Source organism: Acanthisitta chloris, unplaced genomic scaffold (genome assembly GCF_000695815.1).
Source record: "Acanthisitta chloris isolate BGI_N310 unplaced genomic scaffold, ASM69581v1 scaffold24023, whole genome shotgun sequence".
Lineage (NCBI taxonomy): Eukaryota > Metazoa > Chordata > Aves > Passeriformes > Acanthisittidae > Acanthisitta > Acanthisitta chloris.
In genome coordinates this window covers 59,103-67,943 of record NW_008665763.1, presented here as the reverse complement: position 1 = coordinate 67,943, position 8,841 = coordinate 59,103, and positions in this window count along the sequence as shown.

Genomic DNA, 8,841 nt, shown 5'->3' with positions numbered 1-8,841 from the left:
CCTTTTTAATTATGCTGTTCCCTTGTAATACATCATGTCAGGATTTGGTAACCTTATAGCTTTGCTGTTTTAAGTGTTTTTGTCAAGTATCTGTCACACTGGATGCCATCAGACTTTAGGGGAAAACCCAAGACGTGATCTAAGAATCAACAGTATTATATTTATTTTAACCATGGGCTGTGGTACTGCTGCTGTTGGCCTGTAGCTAGTGAAGCTGGCTGTCTCCCCTGAGATTAGCATCAGTGAACCAGATACTACTGCACAGTGTCACATACTTCATGGCAGTCTCACTGGGAACAAACTGTGGAATATGCAACACTAAACCATTTCTGTCAGGCTTAGTATTGTGAGAGGTAGAATCTCCTCCAGGGCAATGGGAAACAGCAAGGCCATGCAGTTATCTTTAGAAATAAAGACTCTTATTTTTCACAATGAAAAATTAATTTCTAATTATAAGGGAGGATTTTAAAACTCTGTCCTGACTCTCTCTTTGGTTCTAATATTGATCAATGAATGCAAATCCCACTCCTGTCTCCTTGTGCTGCATCCCAAAAATGTCCTGCCTCCTTCTGTCTGAACTGTAGACTTGAGTTCAGCTCTTGAGCTACTGTCTGAGTCATGGCAACATTCTTCTCACAGATCTCTTCCCTCCCTTTTTAGTCACTGGGGATAAAACCTCTCCAGTCATTCAGCCTCATAACTGGGGCACTGTCTTTGACTTTTCTACAACCTAATATTCTGGTTAAGTCTAAGTCCTGCATAAAAGGTTGAAGACCTATTTCCTTTTTCATTTTTACAGATTGTGAATTCATCTGTTACCTTCTCACCTGAAGTCATCTTTGCCCTTGTCATGGCTTCAGCATGTGAAATCCATCCAAATTAAACCAATAAGATAATGTTGCTGTCTTCCTGCTTTGACCATGTCACTATTTTGACCACTTTGTGTGTATTGTGACTGATTTGCCCCTCTCTGTGGGTAAAATTGAGCTGTACTCTTTTACAAAGCCACAGACACTATCCTGTCCCACTACTAGTTTCTCACTAGGTGTTAAAGTGAATTCCCATATCAAAGTCCACAATACCAGCCTGCACTACGCCTGCTGAAAGCAAAGCACCTCCTAGCTCCCTTCTATGTTGTTCCTTACTGTAGGGGGCCCCTAAGAGTCTCCATTTTTAAATTCATCTTCAAATCCTCCTTAAAAGGCTTTTTGCTTTGATATAATACAACTCAAAGCAGACCAACGGTTAAGTTGTCGTTGTCTTCTTGCTGCTTTTGAGCCCATTAAGGAATGCTGCTTCATTTTTTCCTTTTTCTGATGGATGATTTTTGCTGTTTCTAAATTGCAAGTTGCTGGAGACATGGACTCCTGTCTTTTTTCCTTTGTGTTTTTACAGCATGAAGCACAGAGGGATCTCAGGCCCACCATTACAATGCCTGCATGCTAACACACATACTAAAAACTATCATTTTCATACAGAAAACACTAGGTAAATATCCACTATGAATGATGGGTGAGGTTTCATAATTAAAAAAGCAGTGGAGCAGTAACAAACTTGCTCTCTTGAAAGCAGATTTGTAGTGTTTAATCCTCAGGCATGACTTACTAATTCAGAAATTCTGATTGAAAAAGGAAATTACAAAGCCTGGATGACTTTCCCTGTCACTATTGAGGTAAAAAGTGTATGTTCTGGCTAGTCTGGTTTAATTTTCTTTTTCCTTTTTGACCAGCTCATCTGCTGAGCCATCTTTTTCACATCATCTATACTTGTACCTCTTACATTCCCCAGATTTGTGCCTTGCTTGTAACCTCTGCCAGTGATTACACATGCTCTTGTGGCTGGTGCAGTTCCTGATCATCCACCTGTGGATCCTACCCAGCTTTGCTGCTGCTTGCTCACCAGCCTGGGGAGCAAGTCCTCAGTGCATCTTCTGTCTCCATCATTGGGACTTTCAGCTGTTACCTGGCAAGGTAAGCCGTTACACTTAATCCTAATTAATGTCAGTGGAATAGGAGTCACACCTCTGCTCTCAGATCTGACCATACTGCCTGTTAGTTCCCAGGGCAGTTCAAGGGATTGGCTTTGACCTACAGAGGCCCAAGAGGTTATCTTTCTACATGTGCAGTTCAACAATACTTTATATAAAGCTACTCATGGAAGGAAGGAAGTGAGTGATTAGATAGGTTTATTCTTGAAACCTCATTCCTCTTTTATATAAGCCTTTTTATATAAGCCGTAATCATTTAGGTGACTTCAGCATTACAAATCCCTTACCCATAAGCAAACAAAATAGTGCGTTTTGGTGCTGATTTTGACATAGTCATAGAATAATAGAAGTGCTTGGGTCAGAAGGGACCTTAAAGACCATGAAGTTCCAACCCCACCCCACAGGCAGGGATGCCTTCCACTAGATCAGGTTGCTCAGAGTCCCATCCAACCTCGCCTTGAACACTTCCAGGAGTTGACCTCTTTTCCCAGGCAACAAGTGACAGGACAAGAGGAAATGTCCTCAAGCTGCACCCGGGGAGGTTCAGGTTGGACTTTAAGAATTTTTTTCACTGAAAGGGTGGTCAGGCATTGGAATGGACTACCCAGGTAGGTGGTGGAGGCACCATCCCTGGAAGTGTTGTGAAGTCACTGGATATGACACTTGGTGCTATGATTTGGTTGGCATGGTGGTGTTTGGCCAATGGTTGGATTCAATGATCTTGGACAGGTACATTTCCCAGATCCAGCTGTCAAAATTGCATGAAATTTTGTTATTTTCTACATTACCTAATTAATTGTAGTTATTAATTATAATCACATAATTATCTACAGGTAGATAGGCAATAGATAATGTTCACAGACCATAAAGTGACTCTTAACTTGAAGAAAAATGTGGCACACACAAAATGAAGGCAACTCTGTGACTGATGTCACTCTCTCATTAGCGATTTGCTGCTTCTCTACCAAATTCAGCCCTCTTTGTGGAGGAATTGAACATCTGAAACAGATTGAGCTGTGTAAGTTGTTCTTGTGCCTGTGTAGAAAAAACTCCCTGTGGCTCCTAAACACGGCGTAGGTTTGGCCATGCAGTGTGGATATGCATGCAGATCCATCCCTCTGCAGCAGCCCCATTGCTTCCCTGGAGCACAGTGCCTGCTGCACACCTGGTACCCAGATGCACAGCCGTGGCTGGCTGCTAACCTCTGTGGAGGTACCAGAGAGCACACGTTCCTTTGCTTGCTAAGATGGAGTGCTTACAAGAGACTAATTACTGGGGTAGAGTCCAACTAGACAATGGTACTCAAACATGTTATTTTTGTTCTGTGATCATAGCCAAAAGATAATGTTTTGCCTTTTCAGACACAGATCTTTCTGCTCTGTAGAGTTCTTTCCCTGTACTTGTGCATTTAGTATTGTATTTTCCTATTATGACTACTTTTTTAGTTAGAAAAACAAAAATAATATTTCTTCTTTGTTTCTGTTCACTTCACTTGCTCCTTGCCCCTGAGACTTCTGTTGTTCCCTTAGAAAAATAAAATATTCCTTTGTCTTTGTGGTCAGACCTATAGAAAGAATGAGCCTGTGGCCAAATTCCCAAACTGAGCTCCAGCAATCCGGCCAAACTTCATACTTTGCAGTCTGCACACAGATGTTACTAAACAAGGTATATTATCTGTATCCAAGACTGAACTTTTCAATAATAGAAGCAGCAGAAAACATGATGTGTATGTCAACTACAATACACCTAAACTGGAATTTTTTGAACCTTTTTTTTCAATAATAGAAAACAGAAAAGATGCTAGTATGTTTCTATGACTTTGCTTTTGAAGTCTTCCTGCAGGAGGTTATACTAACTTCATTTTTGGGTACTCTTGATGTGTGCTTTTTACTTTCTTATTATGAGTTTAACTGAGCCGATAGAAATGTGTTGAATTCATGTCTAGCAATATGTTTAGTGACTGCTGAGCTCTTTAGGAGAGCACTGTTTCTAAAACAGAGGTATTCCAATCTGGCATCAGGGTATAATATGGTTTCTTTACATAATGTTGCAAATATCCCATTCAGTTGCTTTATAATGTAAATGATTGAAATGAAAGTTCAAGAAGTCAGAAGAAAAAAATTATAAAAAGTGGGGAGTTTTAACCCAAAGAAAATAATAAAAATGTGGTTTGATTTAATTCACGATTTTCTAGGCAGCTGCTGACTGCACTGAATGATGCAATTCTGATTATGTATACATATACAACAGGAAAGATACTTCTATAGATGAGGGCAGGAAAAAGGGATCAGGCAAAATGATGCTGTTGTATCAATGACTTGCACTTCACTGGATCTGAGCTGACATAAAATAACCTACTTCTACCTCCAAAGAAGGAACACTTTTAGCACCTGATCTTTTCACTCGCAGTGAAACAGCACTGATGTTGTAAAATGGGCCTCAGCCCTCTCAATTTACGGACACAGCTACTTGGGTGGGTGCAGATGGGCTTGAGTCCTTTTAAGTGTGTTCTCATCTGGTTGATACAAGTGAAGTCTCATCCAGAAGCTATGCTGAGTGTCAGCAGAGCTTATCTTGCTTCTCAGGATATCTTATTACTTTGGCTAGTCTCATGCAGATGGAGCTCCGTGGATGGGTGGGTTGGGGAGAAGGAGGCAGTGCATCTGTTACCTAGTTCAGTAATATCAGCCTGGTAGCTGATAACAAATCCATGGCTTTGTTATCTGGCCCTGTGGTTTGTGAGTGAGTTTAGTGATGCTCTTTGATGAAGAGCCAAACATAATTATGCACAGTCTGACAAAAGGGGCATGTTTTTCTGAAGCACCGAGTACTTGCAGCTCTCATTGAATCTAGCTCAAATGGTAAGACTTTCAGCCCCTCTGAAATCCGACATTGGGAAAAAAATTATCCTCCTGATATTGTCTTACTAAAGTCCCATTTAAAATGAAGTTTCATTACTGTATTTTCACAGGTCAATATCTTAAAATCTTTTCAGAAAGCAGTTTATACAATGGCATTAAGCAAAAATGACTTGAGATAAAATTCAGTCTGAACATTGATATTTTGTATTTTTGTGGAATTCCAGACTCACTGCACAGAACATTCTGTTAAAAATAGTGATTTAGATTGTTTTGCATTGTCGATGGTACGTTTTCCAAGGGAAACAGGAAGAAATGTGCTATTTGTTTGACAACTATTCCAGACAATTGGGATGATAGTTTTCCCTGGCACCCAATTGCTTTATACAGAATTGAGTGTAAATGCCAATATTGATTGAAAAATCTCAGGTATTCCTAAAAATTCAAGTTAAGTTTATAATGCAGCACAGCATAAACTACACCCAAGGGACATTTATGTAGTGGAGAACTCCATTGTGGAAAGCCTTAGCATCATTCCCAAGAGTAGGCTTAGTGCCTTCACATAGACTTAAACCAACAGCTTGCTCAAGGAATTTGTCTTGCTTCGAAATATAAATCACAGGTGCTTGTTTGGTTTACATAAGCACAATTATACTTCCAAGAAAGAGATGGAGATGTGGAAATCTTGGAGTGTTTCAGCTGTGTTTCAGAACACAAACTGCTGAAAAGAGCCTTGTTTCCTTCTGCATCATTTTGTAGCCTCATTCAATATCCTGTCTACTTTATATCCTCGCTGTGAACAATATATGATAAGATGAAAGGCAGTTTACATAAAAGCAGGCCATCTTCTTGAAGAGAACTTAAAAAGTACATCTCCTGTATATTCCTTTAATCCTTTGTGAAACAGTAGACTGCAGGTTTGCACTCTGTTTTGAAACTTTTCCGTAGTTACACAGAACAGCTAAGTTTGTTGTGAAATAGTTTGGAATTTTTTTCCTTTTCCTCTGGGAGAAAAAAAAAGATATGGAAAAAACTGTCTCATGGCATGTGTTGCCTGCAGACAGAATCACAAAGCAGTAAAAATGAATGCATTTTCTTAAAACCTCAGTACTACAGAAAATCTGCCTGATGTGCCCACACTTGAGTAATGGGATTAAATGTTGTGCTGCTTCTGTGGGCTGGAAGCAAGTTGGACTTTATGGAAAAAAGCCAAAAATCCTTGTCCAAAGCAGCTGGCAGTCTAGATGAGGACATTGCATAAGCTCTGTGCACCTTGTCATATGAATAAAGCTCTTCCAGCTACAAGAGAATTGCAGAACCGATTCCGAGACAGGAGCAGTCAGGACAGTAAACTGGAAATCAGAAAACCTGGATTGTCTTCCCCAAGCATTTTCTTCAGGGCTGATCATTTTTGTGTTCTTTCATAACTAAGTCTGCTTAAACAGTCCTTGCTTTAACAAACTTACCATGCACTCATAGAGCCTGGCATAATGGAGTTACTGTTTAGGTTTTATGGGAACTACAGTGAAGCAAACAACAATTTCTGGTTCTATTGAACACAGTCAGCAATAAAGAAAAGCTGTGGACTAATAGAACTTTATCATTCAAATTTGAAAAATAAATTCCTGTACAGATGTATACTGTGGAAATTGGATTATTTTGTATTATCAATCCATTTAGTCAATGAGCAAAGGCTTTTGCTTATTTCCTTATGGATACCTAAGGATACCTAAGGCTTTTCCATCAAAGGAAAGGTAGCAAGTTTAGGTATCCATAAGGAAATAACTATGTACAGCTTGTTAAGTTTTGTTCTTTGTTCTGTAGGCTGATGAAGGTTTCGTACCTTCATGTCATGGGACAAAATAAGACAGACACAAGTCAAAGAATCAGAAATAACGTTAACTGAAGGGAATAGTAGTCATTTAAAGACAAGGAGACTTCCAGAGGAGGTATCTGTGCAAGTTTAGGTATCCATAAGGAAATAACTATGTACAGCTTGTTAAGTTTTGTTCTTTGTTCTGTAGGCTGATGAAGGTTTCGTACCTTCATGTCATGGGACAAAATAAGACAGACACAAGTCAAAGAATCAGAAATAACGTTAACTGAAGGGAATAGTAGTCATTTAAAGACAAGGAGACTTCCAGAGGAGGTATCTGTAATGTGCACCAACAATTGAAAAACCACAACTGTGAGCCAGTGTATTGTCCCTAAGCTGTTTCCTTTAGCTGTAAACAGAGAGCTAGCTTAAAAGATCTCCAGAGACCTTAAAAGCACTAAAAGTGGTACTGTATCTCTCATCCTTATCTCACACATACTGATTCTTATCCTGAAGGACAGTGGCCTTTCCTGGGATGTTCGAGAGATGATATGATATAGCTATGACCTGAATTCAAGTAGCAGAAAATTTTAGCATAACATGAGGAAAAATTCGTGTCCACTGTTATATGTGGCAGCTGCTAATCCAGCTGTCAAGACTGAGGGAAGGAGAGGGGATGGTAGAAAACTGAGAGAATTGTGGTTCATCTTAATTTATTATTATATTAATTCTATTAAGGTGGTTCACAAGTGTAATAGTGAGTCTGAGCATCTGAGCTAAGGCACTTGATGTTCTGATGGTATATATTGGTTGTGCATGCACTTTCCTTACCGTTAAAATCTAAACACTTTGGTATTTTTGCATATTACAATGACTGTAAACAAAAGTACATTTCTGTTTTCTGATGTTCAGGGCAGTGTTACTGCAGAATCAGGCCTGTTGTTCAGCTGCTGTGCACATGGCATCGGTCAGGTGATCAGACTGGATCAAATCAAGAACAAGTCCCTGCCTTGAATAGCTTAAGAGTCTGAATAGCAAGGAAAAAATCAACATAATACTAAGCAAAACAAACCGTGTGTACTTCTGTAGAACAGTTCAGATATGGTTTAGATTGTATGCACTTGAAAGGGAAAGGTTTCTGGCAACTTTCTTTGGCATCCTATTTTTTTGGATTTACTACATGGCTGGTCTTAAAGTATTAGTTCTGAGATCAAGGACTCTAAGCCAGCAACCACACGACTGTGGTCATCCCTGAGCTGATGCTGACCCCTTGAAAGGGGAAGAAAGAGCAGGAGTGATAGCATCTATGATGACTTGAAAAACAGCAAAGGAAAAAGAATATGATTCTGTTATTTGATGTTCTAAAATCTTGTGATGCTCTTCTTTTCCTAGCATGCGAGCTTCCATCCTGCCTGGGCTCTTAACCACTTCTAAGCAATTCCGACCAGGAAGCTTCTGTTATTCATCTAAATTTGCATCAGCAGAGACTGCATGAGAAGATACAGAGTCTAAGCCTGGTGAAAACCTGTGAAGAAGAACTGTCCACGAGGGAGTGTAGGGGTGGATCTGATTGTGGAGGTGGGTGCCTATATGGTACAAAATGTGATGTCTACCTTTGGTGTTCCTCTCCTCCTAGTTGTTAATCCAAAATACTAAGTAAAATAAGGAACCATCTTTATTGCTAAGGGAGAGAGAAACACCTCAGAGGAGTGCTCCCATTAGGTCTACCTAAATAAAAAATGCTAATTAAATCCTTCCCTTTTTCTAGACTGTAGGTGCTTGAATTAAGTCTTCAACAGAGATGACTCCACTCACTTGGGATTCACAACCACAAATCCTCTAATGAGGTTTGACACCCACATATGTTCTTTGAAGCAATGTTTATGCTGCTAATTAAAAAACAGCCATGAGCCAATCCCCGACCTCAAAGCCAAATGGCACAATCTGGCTCATGGCTGTGCAGCAGAGGGCTGGCTTCCTCTGGAACTAAATTTATCCTGGAGAGATTTACCTGAAGCAGCCCAAAAGGGAACCAGGGTGTGAACTAACATTTAAATACTGTGAATGACATGCGAGCTTGCTGTTTAGCCCAAATTCTTTCTCTCTTACTTAGCAGTAAAGATGTCCTGTGTAAGATCTGGGCAGAACTACCAGCCTAAAAAGGTAACAACCCTCTACAC